Here is a 25,663-nt window from a genome sequence, read left to right as displayed (position 1 = left end):
AAAAATAACAGTGGTATTTTCATGAGTTTTTTGTTTTTATAACTGAAATCACAGAGTTGCTTTAAAGTGGTGAATCAGGGCCCAAACCCAGGCCTGTAGAATTCTGAGCCCTTATTTCACTTGGTTCAGCCAAAGACTTTGCTCTGAGGAAGGGAAGAGCCAGGCTGCTAATGTACTAGAGGGGAGCTCTGGTATGGAGTACAGTTCCCCATTAAACCCTGGGAGGGTGGGGGGGGGGGGAGAGAGAGAGTGAGAGAGAGAGAGAGAGAGAGATGCATATGCATGTGTAACAAAGTCAGCATGCAGGACGCAGATGCTCTGGGAGGGGCGGGGGGCTGTGAAGCTCACAGAGGCTCAGCCCTCATCCACCAGAGTTTTGGGGGACACCGCAGCTGTGCTCTTGGAGACTGTGGGGCAGCTGCCCTGGGAGAGAGCTCAGCCGTGTAACCCTAATCCCACAGGGTTTCCCTTCTAACCACAGGTCTGAAGTATGTGTACTTTGTCTCACTCTGCTAACAACCTGTTAGTAGACACTTGGATTGATAGATGACATCAGACGCCTCACCTGCATGGTGTGAACGCTGGCTCCTGCAAACTACATTTGATTTTGCAGAGGCCTCACCCCTTGTCCCTCAGGCTTGGCATTTGTGATCCATCTGCTGACATGAGACTGCATTCTGGGTTTCTGTACTGGTGAGAGCTAGAACGAGCTCTTATGAACCCAAAAGTCCTGCTGTCACACCCAGGAAGGTGGGCTCTCCATTGTTCACGGGGCGACTCAGATGGAATATTCACCAAGCAGATGCATGCCCCTCCCTCCCTCCCTCCCTCCCTTTCTCAGGAGGACAGCGCCACTCGCTGGGGTCCCTGGGACAACGGTGTAAGCTCACACAGGCTGTAATCCTATTTCTGCATCTCATGGAGCCACATGAACTCCCTGGCCCTCCTGGTGTGACACGTGGAGTGTGTCTGACTTTATGTGGGCAAAGGCATAGATGTTCTCAGGAGGGTATGGCTGGACTTCACGATGCACAGGGGTGAGGGTCCGTCATCAGAGCAGGTCAGACTCATCACAAAGGTCACCGCTGGTCTCTAGTCCTCATGGTCCCTGGAAATGAAGGTCTTCGCCTGTGTGCGGGTGAGGGAGCCATTACCCCCTCCAGCGGCTGTGAGTGAGGGTGCAGGCTCAGTGGGGTGCAGTCCTGGTGGGCACATTGCTATCGTCTGGGAGGCCATCAGCTGGGGTCCTCAATGGCAAAGGCTGCTGGGGTTCCTGCTTTGCTTTCCCCACAGGGTAAGTTCCAGCCCCAGGACTCCCCTGGCAGGGTCCGGCACACAGGCCCTCAGAGTGGGGCAGGCCTGAGTCCTAGGCTCAGGAGGGTGGAACTGCTGGGCTCCAGGGGCTGAGACACAGTAGCCATGGCAGTGGTGGTGGCACCAGTGTCTGAGGTACGACAGTGACAACCTGCTGACTAGGGCCCAGGTGTCTGGGGCTCACCCTGTGCCTCAGGTGGTGGGGGGGAGCGCGATCTGGGGCACAGCAGTGGGTGCTCCAGCCCTGGGAGGTTGGAGGCGGGCACGCCGGGAAGCCCCTCCCTGGGATTGAGCCTTGGCAGCCAAGGCTGCAGGAGTCAGTGACGTCACCTCCAAAGGTGCTTTTGAAACAAACATAATGTAGTCAACGAGTGTCTGTGACACACTTTCAATAAAATTTCCATTTTAGAGTAGTTTTAGACTTACAGACAATTGTGAAGATAGCACAGAGATTTGTATACCCTGTATCCAGGTTCTTCTGTGATTAACATCCTACATTCGTGAGGTTTATTTGTCACCATTGATGGCGATGGCGACAAGTCTAAGGGGAGCAGTCTGGGAAGCCCAGGATGCCATGTCCTCCCTGGGGATCCGAGGGTTGCAGCTCCTTGTGACATGGGGGCAGGTGCTGGTTTGTATTTTAAAGTAAGCCAGAGAGATCAAGAGAAAATGGCTCCAGAGGCTGCGTTGGAGAACTAGTGTCAAAGTAGCTCAGAGTGGACCATTATCCCCGGATTTGGAGAAGTCACAGGCACATTTGTGAAAAATATCTTGCCTTACATGCTTGAGTGTTTGGACTTAAAGTTCCTCAACGTGTTGACTTGGCGCTGACTTCGTTTCCTGAGTGTTCGGAAACCACATTGTTACATGTTGTCTGACCAATGGAATCCTTTCAAAGAAAATGACCCGCTGGGGTGTATTTTCATGAAGAATTATGCCTTCTGTCTTATAAATGTAAATATCTTAAATGATAGGTCTTGTGGTTGCAGATTGTAGGTCTTATGCATTCTCACAGGGGAAAAATGTGCTCTAGGAACTGAAAACTTTACAAGCTGACTTTAAAATGGGTTGGCAGCTGACAGATAATGGAACACAGCTTTAATCAGAAAACTATGTTCTAACAAATTGGCAGGGAGACCGGCAGTGAATGAGTGGTGGCACAGCCACCCGTGGTCTCAGGCGCTCCGGGGACTATTGCGTTATGCTCTTGTGCATGTTTTTGTTTACACACCACAGGCTTAGGTTACTCACAACTCTGACTCAGGAGACTCTCCCCTGCCTGGAAGTGAGTTCACCTTCGGTAACTCTGTACTTCCCAAAGCCACACTTTCACAACCGGGGGGCGTGTCCACTCTCAGGTCTGCAGAGACAGGCTGTGTGCGCTGTCTCACCACCACGTGTCGCAAACCCAGAAAAGGAGGCCCCGAGTTTAGAGTTTGCTCAGAGTTCCAGAGCCAACTCAGTAGAAAAGGGAAGTCCGGGAACAGTGTCCTGGCTTGTCGGCCAGTAGTTTTGTGGGTTTTGTTGTTCTTGTTCGGTTCATAAGGTAGACATGAGTCTACTGTATGCACGTCCTCCCTAGGTTACTCCAGCACGGGAGGCACTGCTGGAAAGTGATGACTCCAGAGACATCCCCTGTGAATCTCTCTCCACTGACAGCTCTCCAGGACGGCACACGGTCCCCCCTCACTCTCCTGGTCGTGACGCATGGCATCTCTTCTCGTGGGCCACTTGCCATCCTGGGCCTATCCTGATGGTTAGTTCCTCTGTGGTTAAATATTTCATATACTCACAGAATCTTGACTCCCTGACTTACTTCCAATATGTGTAAAATCAAATTATTTCATGAAGTTAAGTGTTGAAAATATAAATGAAACACTATCTCGGGATGGTCAGGGGTGTTTTTAAACAAAGTCCTCATAGCCTTGAGAAGACCACATGATCCCACCCGCTCTCTCAGGGAGGAGTGTTTGTACCAACAATCCCTACTAACTAGGGATTGTTAGACAATCCAAACATATTCTTAGTAATTCAGAAATGATGAATTTCCCTGGGAAATCCAGCGGCTTTGGCCCGGGGGCTGCATTGAGATATCTCCTCACTTATGTGGAGAAATGTGATAACAGAGGAGAAAGAACCAGTTCATTCTGGAAATGAGTGTTCTTCACACAAAACTCTTAATGGTGAGAATTAGAATTTATATAGATACTAGAGGCCCAGTGCATGAATTCATGCACTGGTGGAGTCTGGTGGGCCTGGCCCCAATTGGGGTGGATTGGGGCTGGGCCTGTAAGGAGGAGATGGCTGGGTGGGCTGGCCCTGCCCCCAAATGGGGTGGAGGGGGCCAACTGGGAACCAGCGGCTTGGGGGAGGGGCCATGGGTGGTTGACCAGCTGCCCCTGCCCTTGATTGGGGTGGGGGGGGTGGTCAGGGGTGGGGCCTGTGGGGGAGGGGCTGTGGGCCAATAGTGGGGGCCCACCAGGGGCAGGGCCAGGCAGGGGGAGGGGCTGCAGGAGGTTGGCAAGCCAGCCAGCCCCAGTCCCTATTGGAGTGGGGAGGACGATTAGGGGTGGGGCGGCTGGGGGGCAGGGCTGGTGGCTGATCTGGGTGGGGCAGGCAGATCGGGGGCGGGGCTGGCCAGGGGGAAGGGCCATGGGGGGGGGGTGTTGGCCAGCCATCCCCACCCCTGATCCAGCCGGTTCGCTGGCCTCAGTGGGTGTCAAAGTGACCAGTTGTTCTGGTCATTACAGTGTTACGGTCTCTGGCTTTTTATATGTATAATTAGAGAAAAGACATACAAATTAAAGGCACTTGTCACCTGCACACGTAGGTTAAATACTCATATGAAGTCTGCTAAAAAAAAAAAAAAAATTCAACCAAGTAAACTTAAAGATCGAATTGACTTTACTAAACGCTTCATGAATCAGACAGCTTCCCATTTGACAACCAGGTCACTCCAAAGAGTGGGACAAGATGCAGTTTCTTATAGGCAAAAAGGGAGTGGGACAAAGATGTTAAAAGAGTGAATTTTTCAGACAATGTGACCTTCACTTAGGGGAAGTCAGGGGTCTTATCACACAGATTAGCTTCCTAGTGCTGACCAGGAAATTCCTAACTGGTGAGAGAAGAGTGAGGATGTGGAGTACATAAAATAGAGTCACTTTAACCAAGCTGCTGGAATTATTAACATCATGAGGTTGGAGACACAAGGAACGACCCTAATAGTACGTACCCTGGGAAACTAAGCTTTTGGAAATTTCCGGTCCTGTATCAGTGCCCAAATGTACACCTGGAATTGGGTCAGATCTCCAGATAACCTCAGCTCAGCCTGCAGGACTAGCATCCAGACTATGTGAGGCCACTCGATAGCCATCTCCCCGACTACAGGATGTGACCAGATGCCCTGACATCTATCATCAGCCCCCTGACATCTGACTGATGAGCCTCCTGGACCAGGGCTAGGGCTGAGAAAGCAGGATTATTCTCAAGAACGGACTTTGAACTGTAAGAACTCTTAACTTTTCCATCTTTTCAGAACACTTCTAGGTTTTTGCCCAGCTGTGTTCCAGGTTCGCAAACTCTAAGATTCTTGAATAAATCTTTAACATGTATTTCTAGCACAGCCTCCAGACTCTTTGAATTAGTTCAACATTGCTTTAAAATTCCATTCCTGGGAGAAGCTGAACTGCAATTAGTTTAGTTATTATTCTTGGTGGGACTTAACAAAAGTGACTCCATTTTGGGTCTGTTGTTTCTTTAACATGTCAAACCAAAAACATTTACCTCACAGCTGCAAAGTGCTGAGGCCTGAGGCTGTCAGAGTTCATGGTATATTTTGAGGATTTAATTGAAGTTACTAAATATATTTCTTAAGGTTTGCAGCCTCTCACATGTCCACTGCATATATGTTTTTAATTACACAAATATTTAAGAATCTCACTCATGTTACAGACTGTATTGCAGGAAAATGAAGATGAATAAAACGGGTAAATGATTAAGTACATTGAGCATGTATATGTCTGCCAAGTGGATATCAGTTTCAACACTCATTAGGGTGAGAAGACCTAAATTCAGAGAAAGAGATTTCACAGTTTTGATAAACTCTTCAATGCAAATTGCTCTGAAATGCTACATTAGCCCAGAAGAATATTTTATTGCTATTACCAATTCTGATAAAAATTGCTGCAGGGACAGTGACTCCTTCTGCCTTTAGTTTCACAGGTTTAATTCTTGGAAAAAGTCAGTAGGAGTTACACCCACGTCCCTGAAGACACTGCTTTCCTGGGGCTGTGATGCTTTCCAGGACTTGGGGCAATTCTAGGGGGAGTAATCGGCCTCCGAAAAGATGCTCAGAGGCCGGCCACGTAAGTGATCACAGAATAAAAAGGGTTGGGCCACAGGCCCTGCAAAGTGTAAAGAGAAGTGTTTATTGAATTTAGAAAAAAAATCTCTTTTGGAGAATAGGCAATTTTCATATGAAGTGAAGTAAGACATTAGAGTGAGTCACATTCTGTGAGCACCTGACTTCCGTCCCTGTTGGGCAATATCCATGATTGCATTGTGAGCAAGAAGCCCAGCACACATTTAAACTCCCTTATTTTGTTTTTAGCAGAAATATATAATTTATCAAGTGTCAACATCGACAGCTTCCTTTGAAGAACGTCCCGGAACTTTCTTGCTGTTTTGCACCATGATTAAAATGGGACATCACAGGATTGGGCAACGGGAGAGGAGCAGCTATTCTGATGAAGCTGGTCCAAACCAAGGGTGAGCTGCGTGGACCTAAGGCTCCTGCATGACGACAAAAATAAGATTTCATACAAAGATTCTTGTGACCGAGAGGCATGCGCATTCGCAGTTGTCTATTATGATAAAATATAAGTTCATCGTGAACATTTTAAAAATTCAACTATTTTAGCCAGTTCTGGGTTCCTAGAAGGTCTTCTTATTTTTAAAATGTTTGATTAAAACCAAAGCCTCAATCATCATCAGCAGCAGCAGATCACTGAAAGCTCACGGTAGAGCTGGGCACTTGGCTTCATACCCAACGCGAGCGATTCCATTTCCTTCTGCGGCTCCCTGAGGAGACCCATCCCCGGGCAGCACAGCAGTGATGAGAAGCACTGAGCACTCACATCTGTCCTTCGCTTGCCTAGAATCCAGGGGCACAGGAAGTTAGGGCTGATAATGGCCCTGACCTCACAGAATAAGTGAGTGGAAAAGTAAAACACTGGGAAATGCCCGCTACTGTTAATGAAAACCGAGGCGGAGGCCAGGTCAGTAACTGGCTCAAGGCCACATGGATAAGAAGAGGCAATCCGAGAAGTTTAACCCCCTTAGGCAGTCCCACTTCAGAGAACTCTCAACTACGCCACTATCCTATAAGAAAAACTTAACAGATGACATTAAATTACTTGAAGTCATGTTCTCTTCCTGGGCACACAGCCAGATCAAATTTGCAAGCATTTTTTGCAGGTAGATGAGGACATAAGAAAAAATGGGTAGGAGGATTTTGAAAAAAACATTTGAGCTGGGTATTGAAGCTTCAGAAGGAGCAAGTTGGCAATTCTGAACTGCAAGGCACACTCTGCTTCTCTGTGAACTTGGATCTTCTGGGTGATGTTGAATAAAAACCGATCTGTTCCTTTATGGCTTTCTGGTTTTATAGAATTCTTCTTCTGAATAATAATCAGAATTTGGATGTTATGTACATTAGTCTTCTCAGCTCTATTTCTAGTGTTATCAAGTTCTTTATGTCCTATTTATTGCAAAAATAAGTCCAAAAGCAGGAGTTTTCCTATCATTGCAGGATAAATCTTCCTTAAAGACAAACACCAGTTTATACTCACTGCACAGCAAGCTTACTCAGTAGCTACATCTAGTGGGCTTCCTGGAAATTGTTCTATTTTTGCCCAGAGTAGATAGGCCGAAGGATCGCACATAACACAGTGCAGTTTATTAATCAATATTTGAAATTCTCACTGCACCACAGTCCTTGACAGCTTCATTTACTGTGTGTGTGTGTGTGTGTGTGTGTGTGTGTGTGTGTGTGTGTGTCTGTCTGTCTGTCTGTAGGTTCCCAAGTTCAAAACGTTATTTTGTAGCAAATATTTTAAAAGAAATCTTGAGCCCGGCTCGTGGCTCAGTGGTTGAGCATTGTCCCATGAACCAGGAAGTCAGGATGCCATTCCCCTTCAGGGCAGGTGCCAGGTTGCAGGTTCCCCAGCAGGAAGCACGCAGGAGGCAGCCGACTGATATTTCTCATGGATGTTTCTCTCTTTCTCTCCCCCATCCTCTCTCTGAAGTCAATTGCCGGGAGCTGGTCCATCCTTGCTGTTTCAAAGGACCTGGCATATATGGCATACTGTTCTTAATATGTTTGCTCACCTTCTTGGCACTATGTGTTTTAACCAAGGTCTCCTCTCTGAGAAAGGTTGTTTCCCCAGGTAGGGATTTTCCCCTGAAGTTAGGGAGGGAATAAAACCTCTTAACTAAGTGCCAGGTGGGTAATTAATCACTTTAACTACGAACAATCGTGCTTAAGCTACATAATCTTTACTCCCTGGAATGGAGATAAGAAACACCCTAACCTTTGTAATAGAGATTGATAGGATTGAATCAACTGGTATAAATACAGATGTAATAAGACAGCAAGACACAGAACTTAGAATACAGAACCAAGAGAGACGGAACCTAGGCACAGAACCTACACAGAACGTTCTCTAGAGACAGAAGAACTTCGCTGGAGAGAACATGGCAAAAGTTCCTGGACAGAAACTGGCCTCAGAACCTAGAGACAGAACCTAGCGAGAGAACATGGCAAAAGATCCTGGACTGAACCTGACTACAGAAATTGGCAAGAGAACCTGACTAGAACCTGGTAACTGAACCTGGCTGGAGAACCTGGACAGAACCTGGCTGGAGAACCTAGCGAGGGAACATGGCTACAGAACCTGGCTGGAGAACCTGGAGAACCTAGCAAGAGAATATGGACACAGAACCTGGCTGGAGATCCTGAGCAGAACTTCGCTGGAGATCCAGACCAGAACTTGGCTAGAGATCCTGGCTAGGCTGCTGATCAACTGAACGCTGTCTCCGTGTCATTCCTTCTTCGCCGACTCCGTCCACACCTTTGGGGAACCCCTGGACCTGCTGGGGTTGGACCCCGGCAGTCAATAAAAACCTACTTTCAAAAAAAGAAATCTTGATACTATATTATCAGTGATACTTAAATTTCAATCTTGCCTGTACAAGGTCCTCATAATCTTGATTTGGTGGAATTATTAAATCTTTCATTCATTTCTTCACCTATACCAATAGCTACCATTCACTGAAAATTTAATGTGTCAAGTCATGTGCTAGGTGCTTTCACCTCATTACCTGTGTGCCTTTCACAACAACACTAAGACAGAAGTGTACTTATTCCATTAAGCTCTGAGGGCTGGCAAGCTCCCTGGAGGCTGATAGCAGCTGTGGGGCGGGGCATGGGGACGCCTTTCCAGAGTGTCTGACTCCGGAGTCTGTCTGGGTCGGGGACACAGACAACGTGGGACACGGTGTCTTGCTCCATGGGGCCTCACAGAGCTGGAAGGGACAGAGAAACTTGGAATGTAAGACAGTGGGTGGTAATGTAGGAATCGATGACGTTTATGCTGAGGCGGCTAACATCCCGGGAGCTGCCTGGTCCATGAGGGCCCCATGGGGGAGGACTGAGCCACACTTTGACCACATGCAGCATCTCCACCAGAACACTCTCCAGGGTGATGATGGGGAGGTGGGATCAGCCTGGCCTATGCCCAGAGGGGTGACCAAACATATTTGCCTTCATTCAGAACTTTGGTTTTGAGAAGTGGGGGGAATTTGAACCAGACTGATCAAGGGTTATAAACTAGAAGGCTGAGGGCTGATGGGAGCCCACAGATGTGTTTGTTATGGTAACAATCTGCGTAAGCGACTGGCCAGCAGGGCGCCCTCTGCTGGTGGAACCAGGACACTGAGCCCTGCCTGGCCAGCAGGGAGCCTCTGTTAGGAGGTGTGTGACTATCCCCGCACCTGCCAGGCCCTCTCCCCCACCACACACACACACACACACACACACACACACACACACACACACTCTGTGCCCCCAGACTGTGTGATCATCCTTGATTCCCAGGGAGTGACCTGGGGAGGCCCAAGCAGGAAGCCGGAAGCCAAGAGAGGGCACCCAGCTCTGGCTTCCACAGGCTGGCCGTAGGAAGGACTACACTCCCTGCCTGTTCTGCCTCCCTCTCCTCCCTCCTGACCTGAGTGTGGCCCTGCCCCTAACCTTGCTCCCTCCTTTGTAAGCAGCTTCTCCTTACACCTTTCCCAGCCACCCTGAGGCCATGCCAGGAGTTGGGGGTCAGGCTCTCCACCCCTGGGATTTGGGAGCCGCTGGTCCTCCTGCTTTGCCCAGGCTCAGCCCCAGGCCCTGCTGCTCAGAGCACCGGGATGGGTCTCGCTTGTCAGCACTTTCACACCGTTTTTGTCATTTCTCTCTCCTCTTCCACTGAGCCCTTTTCTTTTGCCCAGAGCCAGTGGAATCCATACTCTAAAAATCATCAAACTGCGATGCAGAAATAAGCAACTTGTTTTGCATTAAAGCAGCCACAGTATATAATTTACTGCCTCACAAGGATGGGAACCCATCCCGGTCAGAAGAGATTCCCAGGACAATAAATAAATATGCTTTTCCCACTTCATGCTCTGGCTGCTCTCCAAGCTGTGTGGGCCTTTGGCAAGTCCGAGTAGTAAATCAAATCTTGATTTGTGTGAGGATATGGAACTTTTCCCTCATGATAAATGCAGAGGAAATTTGGAGGCGACTGTTCCCTCCCAGGCCTTGCTGCCTAGGAGTCCTGTTTACTGTAGTATCCAGAAGCGATGATGACATTTCCATTTTACAAACACCGATTATTCATTTTCCGTGTATGATCCCCACCTGTCACTGGTGGTGTTGAATACTACAGTCAAACTCTAAAACAGCTGCACATCAACACACCAAACTTTTAGTTTGAATCTGATTTCAACACTTTCCTGCCTAAAATGGATGCTTGATAATACAATTGAGTATTTGACTTTTCAGAAGCACAAAATAATGACCTTCCTGCGGGCACGTGGCTGTGCAAAGGTGTGGCATGAAGTCACGTAAGAAAGGCGTGTGGACACTTACCTGTGGCTCCAGTGGGTAAAGACACACACATGGGAGCACGTCGGAGGGGACACAAGTCGCCTCACAGACAGAACCTCCTGATAATGAGATTGGACAGAGGCTGCCTCCACTGTGCGTCCCTTCCCTCTGGACCTGCCTTGGGTTTTAAGCTGACAAACCCCAGCCGGTACTCGATGAAGTTCCAGTTACACATGGTTGATCTTGGTTTTGAGACAAAAGAAAAGGCCACATGATATTTGCAATAGTGTCTATTATGCTAATATCACACCGCCTGCTACATAAAGACTCCAAATGAAATGTCTCATTCTTAGTACCCAGAGAATATGTTTTTCTGAATGAAAACCCAAGCACTTTAGAATTATAATTCAGTTTTCATAGTTCAGGGCTCTAACACTGGGATATTTTCCAAACTTAAAGATTTTATGATTTATTTAAATCTAAAATTACAATTAAACACTTCTATTCTGGAAATACTATTTAAAAAATAAAAGGGCAAGCCACAGACTGGGAGAAAATATTTGCACAACATGTGATAAAGAATTTGTATCCAAAATATACACAGAACTCTTAAAATGATGGTAAGAAAACATCCAATTCAAAATGGGCAGAAGATCTGAACAGATACCTCACCAAAGATGTACAAAGATCCACAGATGGTCCTAACTGGTTTGGCTCGGTGGATAGAGTGTCACCCTGCAGACCAAAAGGCCCCAGGTTCGATCCCGGTGAAGGGCATGTGCCTTGGTTGTGGGCACATCCCCAGTAGGAGGTGTGCAGGAAACACCTGATCGATGTTTCTCTCTCATCGATGTTTCTAACTCTCTGTCCCTCTCCCTTCCTCTCTGTAAAAAAAAATAAAATACATATTTTTAAAAAAGATCCACAGATGACCAATAACTACATGAAAAGATAACATCATAGGTCATTAGGGAGAAAGGGGTTTGCTTGTATGACTGTCACCAGGGACAGCGACCAGCGGGAGGTGAAAGGTGACCTGAAACTAACACAACAGTTAAGGAAGCCAGTGTGGAGCCTCCTGGGGCACACGCGGTAGCGAGGTACCTGGAGAACCAACAGCGCATCGTGGATCAGCCTCACTCCCCACCTCAACTCTCCCTGCACAACCAAGCCTGGGCCTTCCAAAGAGGGGAGGAGAGATGTTCTCTAGAGAAAGGAAATCGACTGGAACAAAGACACCACCTTCTAATATCGGGGAAATCTTCAGCACACTGACCGACTCCCATCAAATGACCCCAAGAAAGCCCCTAAACCAGTGGTCGGCAAACTGTGGCTCGCAAGCCACATGCGGCTCTTTGGCCCCTTGAGTGTGGCTCTTCCACAAAATACCACGTGCGGGCGCACATGTACAGTGCGATTGAAACTTCGTGGCCCATGCGCAGAAGTCGGTACTTTCCATTCACGACATGGATTCCAAGAAGGATAAACTTGAAATATCCCAGATGTGAAGCAATTAAACCCTCACTCGGAAGGAATGACCCAGATAGCTGCACAAAATATCCATGACAAGAAATTAAAATGAATTTATGCTCTCATAAAAAATGTAGGCAAGACTCTTGTCAGATTTCTGGATGCTAAAATAAGCAAATGTGCCACACATACATGCATGCACACACATGTGGACACACAAGCATCACGTGTACAAAAGTCATGTGTACACATGTGTGCAGGTGCATGCACACACCCATGTCCACAAATGTGTGTGCTCGTGTGCACATATATGTGCGCACACATGAGCTTGTGCACACACACGCACAAACCATCCAGGCAAAGAACAAACATGGTACTTGGAGCCTGGGCTATGCTTCTAACCCAGGTTGACTCCATTGGAACCAGGGCACTTCTGTACTTGTCAGACCTGACTCTCTCTTCCTTTCTCAAGCCTCTGGGACAAGGGCACCACGGAGGATATGCACCGTGGATGGAGACAGTGCCAGAGAGTCCTTCCCAGCACATCCTGCCCCTGCAATTTATAAATATCTGTGTGCAGGTGGAAGACATGCTGACACCAAAGGACACACCTGCGTCACAGCCTCACTACTGGAGCCTTTTACTGCAACCTCAGAACAACGAGAGCCAAACTGTCTTCCGAAAAGATGGAGGCCTGATGCTTGCGCAGACAGACATCCGCACCTCTGTTCACACAGCCCATGAGGCTCACATGTGTTCCCATTCGCGCCACCTGGAAACTCTACCCAAAGGACAGGCACCCCCACTACAGAAAGTGCAGTGACCCCCTCGAATAAACACCGCTGTCTCAGTCCCCACGTGGATGGCTGGGGGTGCCACTGCGGCCGAATTGCTCTTGTTCCCGACAAGAGGGGGTGCCATTGCGCCGGAATCAGGACCTGCCAGGGCGGCAGGGGCGCAGCGCCGGGCTAACACTACGCAGCCCTGGGACTGGTGCTGAGAACGTGTCATGACCTTGTCTTTATTGTCACCTTATGCTAAGCAGATGCCACTCGCCAAGTGCCAGAGGACGCAGACCGCCCAGCAAGTCGTGGAAGTTCCCGTGAGCAGAGACTTCGTGGAGGAACCGGGAGACACGTGGAGAGACTAGTCACGTCCCACAGCTGAGCCCTGAAAGCCAGGCCTGCACATTCCCGGGGCACCACCCTTTCTCTTGGACGTGTGTTTAGATTTTATAGATTCCTGCTAGATTTTGTTATGTAAGCTTCATGTACTGAAAGGTCCTAATTAAGTATTTTTAAATGTTGACTAAAATGTTCACTAGTCTAGTTTGTAATACATATAATGAAACTGTCATATAATTTATTTTCCTTTAAAAACAGGCTTCTCATACAAATTGCCCATGGAACTTTTATTTAGAATTTAAGGTCATTTGGGGCTTAGTGTCATGTAAACAAAATTCTCCAAAATGCAAGGGTCCTTTTTTGGGGTGTTGCATTCCTACAGGCCCTGGTCAGCCAGGCTGCCAGCTGCAGCAAAACAAACCCTCCCTGGTCTGGGAGCTAGCTGCCTGGGGCTGTTCCCTGTGCCAGTCCTGAGTCATGGATTCTGAATGCGGTGTGACAGGAAAACAGACACACCTTCTATTTTGGCATTTTGATCTGACAAAGGCCTCACGTGTTTCTACTGCAATAAAGTGGCCCAAACGCCGTCTGGGCAGAGGGCTCCGGCCCCGAGAGAAACGTGCTCCCAGGCGTGTTTGGAAACGGCATATCTGGGGAAGGATCTGCAAGCCCCCTTCCCAGGCACGTGTTTCAGAGCTTAGACGTGTGATTCTGAGCTTCAATTCTCTTCTGGTGAAAAGAAAAAACAATAATATCCACTTCATAGGTTGGATGTGTTGCCCGGGCAATGCCTGGAACAATGTTTGACCCAGAAAAAGGAGTCACTATGAGGCAGGACAGTAAGAAGCCGGGAAAATGTCTTGGCAGGTGGGATGGGGAAACTGAGACAGAGCCGCACAAACTGGCCAAGCAGTTTACAGCAGGTGCATAAGGTCACCAGGTGCCTAGCAACGGGCAAAGCAGGTGCCGGGCCTCGCCCCCAAGGTGGCCTCTCCTCCTCTGGCACGTTGTTGGTCATGCGGTTTGGACCTTTCCTCTCTGGAGATAACATCTAGGCCCCAGTTCTCTTTCAGGGCCAGGCCCAGAGAAGCAGCAAAACCAGGCTGGTGACCAGAACCAGCTCCAATGATTAACAAGCCCTGTCCTGGTGCTGACCCATCAGTGGGGACCGTGACCCTGAAAAGCACACCTGGAAAGATGATGACTATTGAGATCTTCCCTAAGACCTCGACAACTCCCAGCCTTTAAAGCCCTCACCCTCACTACCCTCCATGTCCCAGCAGGAGCTCTCTCTCCTAGGAGGACCCACCCTGCTCCGGCCCCTCCCTGCCCCCTCTCCTTCTCCCACAGGCATGCATCTCCTGACCTCTAAGGGGCCCCATGGGACTTGCAGTCAGGGGAGCAATGGGCAGTGACAGCTCGTCACGGCTCACCCCCTGAGCCTGTCCACGAGTAGAATAATTTAGAGAGACTCCATGAAATGAATTCCATAATCGATCTGACAGTCAGCTCTGTGTTGGGCTCGATTCTCTCTAAGCTACTAATCAAACAATTCTATGTACAATCAATAAAACATCATTGCTGCCCTAACACCGTGGTTGGCAAACTGCGGCTCGAGAGCCACATGTGGCTCCTTGGCCCCTTGAGTGTGGCTCTTCCACAAAATACCACAAAATGCCACGTGCGGGCACGCACGTACAGTGCGATTGAAACTTCGTGGCCCATGCGCAGAAGTCGGTATTTTGTGGAAAAGCCACACTCAAGGGGCCAAAGAGCCGCATGTGGCTTGCGAGCCACAGTTTGCCGAGCTGCAGTTTGCCGACCACTGCCCTAACCGGTTTGGCTCAGTGGATAGAGCATCGGCCTGCGAACTGAAGGGTCCCAGGTTCGATTCCGGTCAAGGGCATGTACCTTGGTTGCAGACACATACCCAGTAGGGAGTGTGCAGGAGGCAGCTCATCGATGTTTCTCTCTCATCGATGTTTCTAACTCTCTATCTCTGTCCCTTTCTCTCTGTAAAAAAATCAATAATAAAAATATACAAAAAAACAAACAAAAAAAACCCATTTAAAAAAACCAAACCAAACAAACAAACAAATCATTGCTTTAATTTCACTGAAGCTAAATTGGGGGCCTTGTAAAACACACAATCTGAGATATGTGACGTTACAGGTCAATGTTGTGGAAAATTAGAATGAAGATTGGCCTTTCTGGGCCTGTTCCTACTCAAAATTGTCATTAGCATGTTGAGTTTCACTATAAAGGTTTTCATGATACTATTCTCAGATTAAGCAAATTTTTCAGGGATTACAAATATGTAAAATGACAGATCGGTATCTAAATGTCTTCACAAACTAGAGCAAAGCAAGTCTAACATGATCCCATTTAACTGGGATGAATACGAGTCAGCGTTTTCTCCCAGCCCCACAACCTGTTTCCCAAGTTGAATAAATACAAGTGGCAAAGGAATCGTTTTGTAAAGCAAACATGATGACTTAAGAATTTCCAGACTCTTAACTCACAGTCAGCCTTCAGTGAAATATCTATTTTAGGGCAAGGAAAGGAAAAATATTGTGATGGCTAGTGAGTAACAGAAAGGCAAAGTAAGGAGCTCAGCAATTCTCTCTCCAAAAAACAATGTAAAAAGCTTGTAAAAACTGTGAAAAATAGCCACTAACCATTTCTGAGCTCTAAACACTAACCAAAGGTACACAACAAGCTGAAAAGCATTTCTTCAGGAAAACTAGTAAACCTCGGGGGAAAACCAAAAACCAAAAACCGAGGGTCTGAGTGTTTCCATGCCACCCTACGTTCATCCCGCCTCCCCCCCGACACCACTGCTGTGGCCACCACTGGAGGCCTCAGAAAACCCCTGGACAAGAGCACCCCCACAACAAGAGGGGCACGTCCACACAACCAGGGAAGGTCACGTGACAGCTGCTTGAGGGCTTGGTGGCAACCAGCACAACATGGGAGCTGTGGAGTTGAAAGGGATCCCTTGGGACCAACAGACCCTGGATAAGCCCCACAGGGTCCTGCAGATCTGAAACCGTCTTCACGAAACACATTTCTCTCCTTAGGACCCGAGAAAACTGGGCCCGCCTGGCACTCTCTCCCTGGCATTTTCCCCTCCAGTGCCGTGCGAATGCGAAGCTGCAGAGGTGACATGACTCGTGGGCCATCCAGGCAGCACTAACAAAATGCACCACAGATCACAGTGCACGCGGCACCACAGACATGTCTGGTGCCGGCAGGAGAAGGTGGGCTGGGTCTGACTCGGATGCTCTGGAGCTGGATTGGGCACCACTCTGAAACCTGGCCACTCACACAGCGTCTGTGCCTCTACAGCTCAAACAAACAGCTGAGGGGCTGGGATGTTAGCACTCACCTCCAAAGAGCAGTTTTCCACGAAATTGACCGCCAGTCTTTGGAGAGCCACCCTGCAAAAAAACATTATTTTAAACAGTATCAAAGAACATAAAAGTGACATAGAACAAGAAGAAAAACCCAGACTGGAGTTCAACTGGGGTTGAACAAACAGAAAACACACCTCAGAGAAGGAAGTCCATGATTCCCATGATCAGAGAAAGCAATTAGAATGACAGCAACGTGAACTCATGGTTTCAAAAGTAAGTACAAAGGTAGGCAGACGCAGGAAGTGTGCGCATGGGTGAGCCCACAAATACATTTCTGCTCCAGCCGCTGGGAGGGCCCAGGAGCAATAGCACCCCAGAGGCTATGAGCTCACCCAGCCCCCAATCTGGTTCCTAAATACCACTGAGGTATTGAGATGCCATCTAAATGCCAGTAAGAAGGAACCAGGGCACCTTGGAGAACATGTGTTGCCAGAAACCAGGGAAGTGCTCACAAAGGGTGTGGAGACGTGGAAAGGGGCCCACCTGAGAGAGCTCCCAATGCCCAGAGCTGGAATCATTTGGTCAACAAAATAAATAATAAAAATTCTATTTTATAATAAAACTAGAGGCATGGTGCACAGATTCGTGCACTGGTGGGGCCCCTCGGTGTAACCTACAGGGATTAGACCCAAACTGGCAGTCCAATGCCGCCTGCCACTCCTGCTCATCCCAGCCCTGCTGCACCTGCCGCTGCTGCTTGGTAGGCTCGCTACCACTCTGCTGGGGTCTCCAGGCTGCAGCAGCCAGCTGTGAGCCCTGTGTCTGGCACCTGTCAGTCAGCTGAGCAGCACTCCCGCTGTGGGAGCACACTGACCACCAGAGGGCAGCTCCTGCATTGAGCATCTGCCCCCTGGTGGTCAGTGCACATCATAGCAACTGATCAACCGGTCATTCGGTCGTTCGGTCACTTAGGCTTTTATATATATATAGATAACATAAACATACATGAGTTAACCCTGATATAAATAGTCCTATATAATAAAAGGGTAATGGGCAAATTGACCCTAATGGTGGGACAAGTCGCTATGACACACACTGACCACCAGGGGGCAGACGCTCAACCTAGGAGCTGCCCCCTGGTGGTCAGTGTACTCCCACAGGGGGAGCTCCATTCAGCCACAAGCGGGGCTGATGGCTGCGAGCGCAGTGGCAGTGGCGGGAGCCTCTCCCACCTTCTCGGAAGCGCTACGGATGTCTGACTGCAGCTTAGGCCCACTCCCCGTGGTGAGTGGGCCTAAGCTGTCAGTAGGACATCTCCTGAGGGGTCCCAGACTGTGAGAGGGAGCAGGTCAGGCTGAGGGACCTCTCCCCCACCCCCCAAGTGCACAAACTTTTGTGCACCAGGCCTCTAGTTGAATCAATAAATAAGTGGGGAGAAAGCAGCTCTTCCTCACAGAAGTACAGAGAGTAAATGTAAAAAGAATCAGGAAAATATTAAACTTTTATTCGAACCCTACAGTAATAGTTCTTGGTGGCAAGATCCACTGTGGATGCAAAATTCATGGTCAAAGGATTATATGTAGCATCAGAGTATCTCTGCAAGACGATTATTGATTACACAGGAAAAAGTAGTGACCTGAGGATGGAGAACTCAGTAGATGGCACTTTAGTCAAATGGCTAGTGTGATGTCATCCCTATGAGATATTGAGGGGCAGCCTGCAAAGTACCTGCCAGCACCATCCAGGGGGGTCTCACATGACATGCACTAGACTGAGGACCGTCAGCTGCGGGCAAGACCAAGAGGACACAGCTGAGCACACAGGGACCTTCTCCTAGATCCTGGGCCTGGGATTTAATTGTGGCATCAGAACGCATATTGAGGACATTGATGGAGAGACATGAAATCCAAATAAAGTTGCGGTTTAATGAGCAGTTTTGAAAATTATAGTATGATTACATAAGAGTAACATTAGAGCAAGGGTGAAAGGTGTGTGGGAAATCTATGTATTATTTTTGCAAATTATCTGTAAGTCTAAAATTATTTCAAAAGAAAAAACACAAAATTGCAATTGAATTTTGTGCATAAAGTTTTTTTTAAGGTTTGCGTGTTTGTTTAAGCATTGCTTGAACCCGCCTCTGGGGACCGAGTTCTACACTTGGATTCTCAGGGTCGTGGCTGATCTGCTGAGCTTGGCTGGGCCACTGTTGTGGTTGGCTTTCCTGGATGTTTTTATATGCACATTTACGTTATTTCATAACTGTGTGTTTATTATCATGGCAGAGAAAACAAAGCTGTCCGTCTTTGGGCCAAGCTCCTGTGGGACTGCATCAGCGAAGGTGGAAGGGGAAACCGAGGAAGCAGACTGCCGGAGGCTGGGGGGCCTCCTCGCTGGGCTTAGGGTCACCTGAAGAGCCGTGTGTAGGCTGTTGGCTCATAGAAATGGTATTTCTGGGAAAGCGACAGACTTGGACATAAATCTGAAACAAAAAGAAACCAGTCTTGAGCGCTTTCTCTCCCTTTTCTTGATCTGGACAAGCTGGTCCATGCCCCGACCCACCTGGCTCCACGTGTGAAAGCTGGCGCTCCTGTGTGGTGACGGTCAGGTGACCTTCAGACGCAGCCTGGGGGCAGGTGAGGAGCTGGAGGGCTCATCCCATCAGATGCCTCCCACACTCCTACGGGTCCCAGATGGACAGATGTCACTTACGTTACACAAAGAAGGAACTGATGAAAGAATTCAGTTTAAAACAACAAGACACAAGTTTTAAATCTCCTATAATTATCTTACTTTAAAATGGCAATTAATGTTTTTTCTTTAACACGTAAAATGTTTGCACTTTAATTGAAATCATATAAAAATATTACATGTGTTTCAGGGCCCAGGTTAACCAGGTACTTTCAAAGCCATTTTCTCATTTAATCCTCCAATTCTTTTTATAAGAAGGTGAACTGGGAAAAGTGTAATTAAGAAAACCACAAGGAAGAGAAAGCACGTGGACTGTTGTGTCCCACATCTGGTGACGCCCTAGGTGTACCGTCTGCTCATGGGTGACTGTCCTGTCTGCACCTGCATCAGGTCGCAGTATCCGCAACCGGACAGTGCAGCGAAAGGCATGTGAGAAGGAAGCCACGTGGTCACGGGCGTGATGGTCACTGAGGAGGAACAGCAGTGAGGCCATGGCCTCGGTCAGCCTCGGGGAGCCACACGAGGCCCGGTGGCCGGGCCTGGGCCTGCAAGAGGCCTGCAGGGTGGCGGCTCCCGGTTCCCGGTGTGGCAATCACCGCACAGCAAGGCACGTGGGGCCCCAAAGGCATGAGGACAGAGCGAGGATGGAGCGGAGTGAGGAGGGAGGAGGGCACACTGCGTGGCGATGGCATCACACACGCCAACCCCCCTGGAGGAAACCAGCACCGCATCCTGCATCCCGCGGAGGCAGCCGTCCCCTTCCCACATGTCCTGCCCACGATGATGCCACAAAACGTCTCACCCAGTCGTTGCCGCACAGTTAGTAGGTTTTCTCTCGCACGCACGCACTCGTGCACGCACGCACACTAGGTAAGTTTATTAACTGGGACACCGTGGTTATTTACTATTTGCTAAATGGAAGTGGATCATAGTACAGGTCTTCATCCTTGTCATCTTCAAGCTGAACAGGAGGAATGGAGGGGAGGGGGCAGGAGGGGAATGGGGAGGAGAGGGAGGGGAAGGGGAGGGAGAGGCGAGGGGGAAGTGAGGGGGAGGGGGAGAGTAGGGGGAGGGGAAGGAGGGGGAGGGGGATTTTGTTTCTCTAATTACACTAATAAAAGACAAATATGCAAATTGACCATGCCTTCTCTATGGCTTAAGCCACGCCCACCAGCCAATCAGAGTGACTATATGCAAATTAACCCAACCAAGATGGTGGCGAGCAGCCATGGAGCTGGAGCAAGCAGGAGGCTTGGTTGCCCCAGTGATGGAGGAAGCCAAGCTTTCTGCCTGCCGTGGCCGGGAGCGAGCCTAAGCCAGCAGGTGGACATCCTCCGAGGGGTCCCAGACTGCAGAGCTGAGGGACCTCCCCGAGTGCACAAATTTTTGTGCATCGGTCCTCTAGTTCTAAAATAACCATATCACTGTATTCCCACAAATATTTTACTGTGGAAGAATGCCTCCTTCCACAGACCAAGTCATTCTGTGATGTACCCATCTCTCCAAAAGGAAGCCTTCATCTGAATTTATTTTCACAATTACATGCATGTTATCTAAAAGAAACAAAGAACATGATAAAAATAAAGTTTGAAATAAACTTTAAACTGTGGGAATGCAGGGGACCCGGCTGGAGAACAGAAAATAACAGGGAGAGAGAGCTTAATATCTGTTTAATATTCTAAGCCCAGCAAGATGATCCATGCAATGGAGAGTTTATATCTAATGACTAAAAATTAAGGATTCAAAGATGAGATAAACTGATTTTATTCTAATGTATTTAATGAGTTTCAAAGTATATAAAGCACAAAGAGAAAAATGGCTATTGGTTTGGTCAGGCAAGTAATAATACATAACTTTTTTAAAAACTTGTTTTTATTGATTTCAAAGAGGAAGGGAGAGGGAGAGACAGAAACATCAATGATGAGAGAGAATCAATGATCGGCTGCCTCCTGCACGCCCCCTACCAGGGATCAAACCCAGAACCTGAGCATGTGCCCTGACTAGGAATTGAACCTGTGACCTCCTAGTTCATGGGATGATGCTCAAACACTGAACCACATCAGCAAGAGCAACATATAATTTTTAAAATGCCTACATCGTAGGGTTGTGTTTTTTCCATAATGTTACAATATTATTTTATTTATCAGTATCAATATACTTTGAAATGCTACTCAACCATTAAAATTATGATGACAACTAAATAATGACACAAAAAGTGTTTATGATGTATTGTTCAGAGAAAATTCAGGATACACAATTGTAGGGGCATTTCACGAAAGCTGATTAAAATTTGTATACATTTGGAGACTGGAATGGAAAATATTTTGCATGTTAGGGTGCTGAGAGTGTGTAGTGAGAGATTTTCTTGTCCAAAATTTTATATTATGTCTTATTAATAATAACAGCTAAAAAAGAATTCAAGTAGAAATTAATTTTCCCCAAAGGTCAAAAATAAACATAATAAAGCTCTCTGTTTGCTCTTGCTTTATTCTCACATGGTTTTGCCAAACTAGTGGGAACTTCTCTCCTAGATTCTCCTAGGAGATTATAACAAAGATGCTGAAAAAGAGACCTTCCCATGAGATAACGCTGGTGATTCCTCAGCTGCAAGGTCAGGTCATTGCAATGTGGACGGGTTAATACATCACTTAGGTACTGGGAAGCTACCTGGGAAGCCATTCACATCAGCCCACACCTGGAGAATAACGTTGCTGAAGCACACGTCCACAGACAGCTCTTCTTTTAAATCATTAAAGTGAACTGTCATTTGCTCAGTAGAAGTAACATATTCCCCAGGTTGTGTGAAGACTGGAGGAGTTATGTCCTCCTCGTCCTGAATCCTGCCCGGCCTCTGCCCGGGCTGTTCCCAAGGGCTGCAGGAATTAGGCGAGGCCTGAGAGGCCCAGGTTTTTGATTTTCAGTGATATTTGAAGGGTTTATTAACTATAAGACTTTTAAAATGCTATAAAACATTTAGTTTTAAAAGATTGACTTCAATACACAGGCACAATCACGTAATTCCAGAAATGAGGTGATTAAAGACCTTAAGCCTTTGTGTCCCAGGAGAATACAGGGGATTTGCTGAGGGTCCTGGGTTCTACAGAACAGAGTGGTGTTCTCAGGTTAGACCCGAGGAAGAGTGTTTTCCCACAAAGACAGACACTCTTCCCCTCTATTTAAAATTATTTTTAAAACATTTTTATTGACTTCAGAGAGGAAGGGAGAGGGAGAGAGAAAGTCATTGATGGGCTGCCTCCTGCACACCCCACATTGGGGATGGAGCCCGCAACACGGGCATGTGCCCTGACCGGGAATCGAACCGTGACCTCCTGGTTCATAGGTGGACGCTCAACCACTGAGTCACACTGGCCAGGCAAGGCCCTTCCCCTCTACAGTGAGCAGTGCCTGGCCCTGTGGAGACTGAGCACCCAGCAGCCGGTTAGACTCATTATGGGCTCAATCCTGCTGTGGTTGGTAAGGGTCTGAAATAAGAATTCAACAAAACGGCAGCAGAGAGAACGCCATAAAAATTACATCTGGACACAGGAGGAAATCCATCCTGGACAGAAATTCTTTCTTCTGGGACTGCTGACCTTTGTCCCAACCCCAGGGTCCCAGAGAACAGCGAACGGTGCACATTTCCCCTCTGTGGTTCAATAAAGAGCAGCCTGCAGAGACCACCTTCCTGACTCCCTCAGGGAAGATTCCTGGATGCTGTCTACCTGCCCGTCTACCCGCTGCAAGGCCAGCTGCGGACCCTCCAAACGCCCACTCTTTGTCCCATCAATGATTAGCTGGACTCCTTTGTTTCCACTGATCTAAGGAAGGAACTGCTCATTAGCCAGTCTGGCTAAGGTTCCCTCCTCCCCAGCCCCCTGAACCTTGGCCTTCACTCACTTAAGCATTAGGACCGTGATGGCGAACCTATGACACGTGTCAGAGGTGACACGCGAACTCATTTTTTTGGTTGATATTTCTTCGTTAAATGGCATTTAAATATATAAAATAAATATCAAAAATATAAGTCTTTGTTTTACTATGGTGGCAAAGATCAAAAAATTTCTGTATGTGACACGGCACCAGAGTTAAGTTAGGGTTTTTCAAAACGCTGACACGCCGAGCTCAAAAGACTCGCCACCACTGGGTTAGGATGAGGAACAACTCCCGCCCCCCCCCGCCCCCCCCCCCCCCCCCCCCGCTTCTCCACCGAAGGCTGACCTTGACCCTGCGTCTGGGCTCCTCCAATGCCCACAGGTTCTTTCCAACCTTCTGACTCCTCCTGAGAAGGAGAGCCTGCCCTGCCGAGCTGGAGGCACTCGGGCTCAGGGTCAGGGGGGCCCTATTGCCACCAGTCCCTCTTCTTCTTGAGGTGACCTCCTCAGCCTCAGCCCTGGTGTGGTGTTGGACACCACATGGTGGAAAATTACACTAAAGCCTTAAATACAATAAACAACAAGCAATAAGGCAGGCTCTCTCTGCAATATGCCAACCAGTGCACCGGGGACCCTCTGCAGAATACACAAGGAAGCAGGAAAATGAAAGCCAAGAAAGCATTTTAAAACGTACAGGTGAGCCCTGGGAGTCTAATCTGCAGGAACAGGCACGGAGAATGTTAGTCCTTGGTGGCCCTCCAAACAAAACGTAACGAGGACGCGTGAACATCTCGTTGGCTTCATCCCGTCCAGCAGCTGGAAGGGCCCTGGAGGGGCTGCACAAATGGGAGGGACTCATGGGAAGTCAGTGGGCAAGGGGTTTTAGTGAAAGAAAAAAGGACCATTTGGGGCAGGTACCTGTTTTCTTTGGGGGAAGAGATGGGGCAGGGGTCTTATCATGCAGATTGCCTCTTCCTTCTGGGGGAGACGTGGAGAGTGAACTCCATGGTCCCAAACCTGACCTGATACCTGACCCACTGCAGTTGTTGCTGAGGGAATACCTGGCTGGCTTTTGTGCGTGGTCAGATGTGAGGTGGTGGTCGAAGCTCCACGCATGTGTATGCTCTGGTCCATAAAGGTGCGCGGAGGGGCAGCACAGCGGAGGGGCAGCGCAGTGGCGAGGGGCGGTGAGACCGGCTGTGGGAATATTTATGGACCTGCATGTGCCTGTCTACACCTCACAGGCGTCTTCCTTCTGCAAACTGGGAGCTGCAAGGCCTCTGTGCAGGTGACGAGAGGCAGTCCGGGCTCTTAGGAGGCTCTGCTCAGCCCTTGTCAGAGATGATGACCTGCTTGGCCCAGTTCTCCAGCCTCTGAAACCGACAGCAAGAGTTGGCTCTGTCCTCCGGTCTCCTGCCTCCCCGAGCCAATCAAAACACCCACAGAGCCCCAGTTAAGAATTAACTTCTATTTATTTTGTTATGCATTAAACACAGGTTGTGAGCTAGAAAGAAAAGATGTATTTTAAGGCTCGGTAATTCTTTTAATCAACCACCCAGAGCAGTGGTTCTCAACCTTCCTAAGGCCGCGACCCTTGAATACAGTTCCTCATGTGGTGGTGACCCCCAACCATAAAATTATTTTTGTTGCTACTTCATAACTGTAATTTTGCTACTGTTATGAATCGTAATGTAAATATCTGATATGCAGGATGTATTTTCATTGTTACAAATTGAACAGAATTAAAGCATAGTGATTCATCACAAAAACAATATGTAATTATGTATGTGTTTTCCAATGGTCTTAGGCAACCCCTGTGAAAGGGTCGTTCGACCCCCAAAAGGGGTCGCGACCCACAGGTTGAGAACCGCTGTTCTAGAGGCTCATGGTGTTACTGGTTGTGGGAAACACCTGCGTAGGCCACTGAAGGACCAGATAATGTAAAACTAGAAGGTTAAACAATTCTAAAGTGACTCTTTCTTGCTTCCCCGAAGCCAGAATCCTAAGGAGGCAGAGTTTTCTGAAGGGACTGATGTCTCAGGGACTGTGATTCTGAGGGGCTGGTCTTCACCTCTGGGCCCTGAGCTTCGGGTGGAGGGAGAAGCCCTGAGAGAAGCTTCTGGGGCCGAAGGAAGGGTTGCCTCCAGAAGTCGTAGACATGATTAAGGGTTTCAGTTCCTGCGGACATTTGCTGGTCCAGTCGGGAGGAGGAAGTGCTGATGGTCAATGCACTCCAGTGCAGACCTTCTCAGAGCAAGGAGAACCGGACAGACGGGCGAGATGAAAAGTCAGACTTGAGCAAACAGAAGACATACCTTAGCTTTGCTTCGGACACCTGAGCAACATGAGGATGCACATTGTCTTTTGTTAATATATGGATTTAACACGATCTCACTAAAAATAGTCTCCCCACCAGCCCCTTGGTGATAGTCAGGCTGAAGCTAAAGTTCACATGTCAAGTAAGCAGGGAGCAGTCAGGGAAGCCTGCAGGGAAAGGAGCTAGAGGGAGTTAGGCCTGCCTCATGGAAAACACCGTCACATCCTGTAACCCCCTCAGCGTGGCAGGAAAAGGAGCAGACGGACAGTCTTTCCTGCGTCTCCAATACTTTCAACTCTCTTGCGTCTGACTGGATATATGTTCTGACCCACCTTCAATCCAATGGCTCTCTTTTTGTTTAAGTTACTGTT

The 25,663-nt window shown here is 48.2% G+C and overlaps 2 long non-coding RNA genes across 2 annotated transcripts; one reads left to right on the top strand and one right to left on the bottom strand.

Annotated features, from left to right (window-relative positions):
- The first annotated feature begins 844 nt into the window (after positions 1-844).
- On the top strand, positions 845-6,963 carry LOC118669336. The gene is made up of 2 exons (XR_004971963.1): positions 845-3,070; positions 5,528-6,963. It is a non-coding gene; the product is annotated as an uncharacterized LOC118669336 (long non-coding RNA).
- Positions 5,976-16,803, bottom strand: LOC118669338. The gene is made up of 3 exons (XR_004971965.1): positions 16,610-16,803; positions 16,448-16,499; positions 5,976-6,105 (listed from the first exon to the last, which is right to left on the bottom strand). It is a non-coding gene; the product is annotated as an uncharacterized LOC118669338 (long non-coding RNA).
- Positions 16,804-25,663: the final 8,860 nt, after the last annotated feature.

The sequence above is a fragment of the Myotis myotis genome, unplaced genomic scaffold, assembly GCF_014108235.1.
Source record: "Myotis myotis isolate mMyoMyo1 unplaced genomic scaffold, mMyoMyo1.p scaffold_m19_p_14, whole genome shotgun sequence".
Classification (NCBI taxonomy): Eukaryota; Metazoa; Chordata; class Mammalia; order Chiroptera; family Vespertilionidae; genus Myotis; species Myotis myotis.
This window is presented reverse-complemented; position numbering and strand designations above follow the sequence as displayed.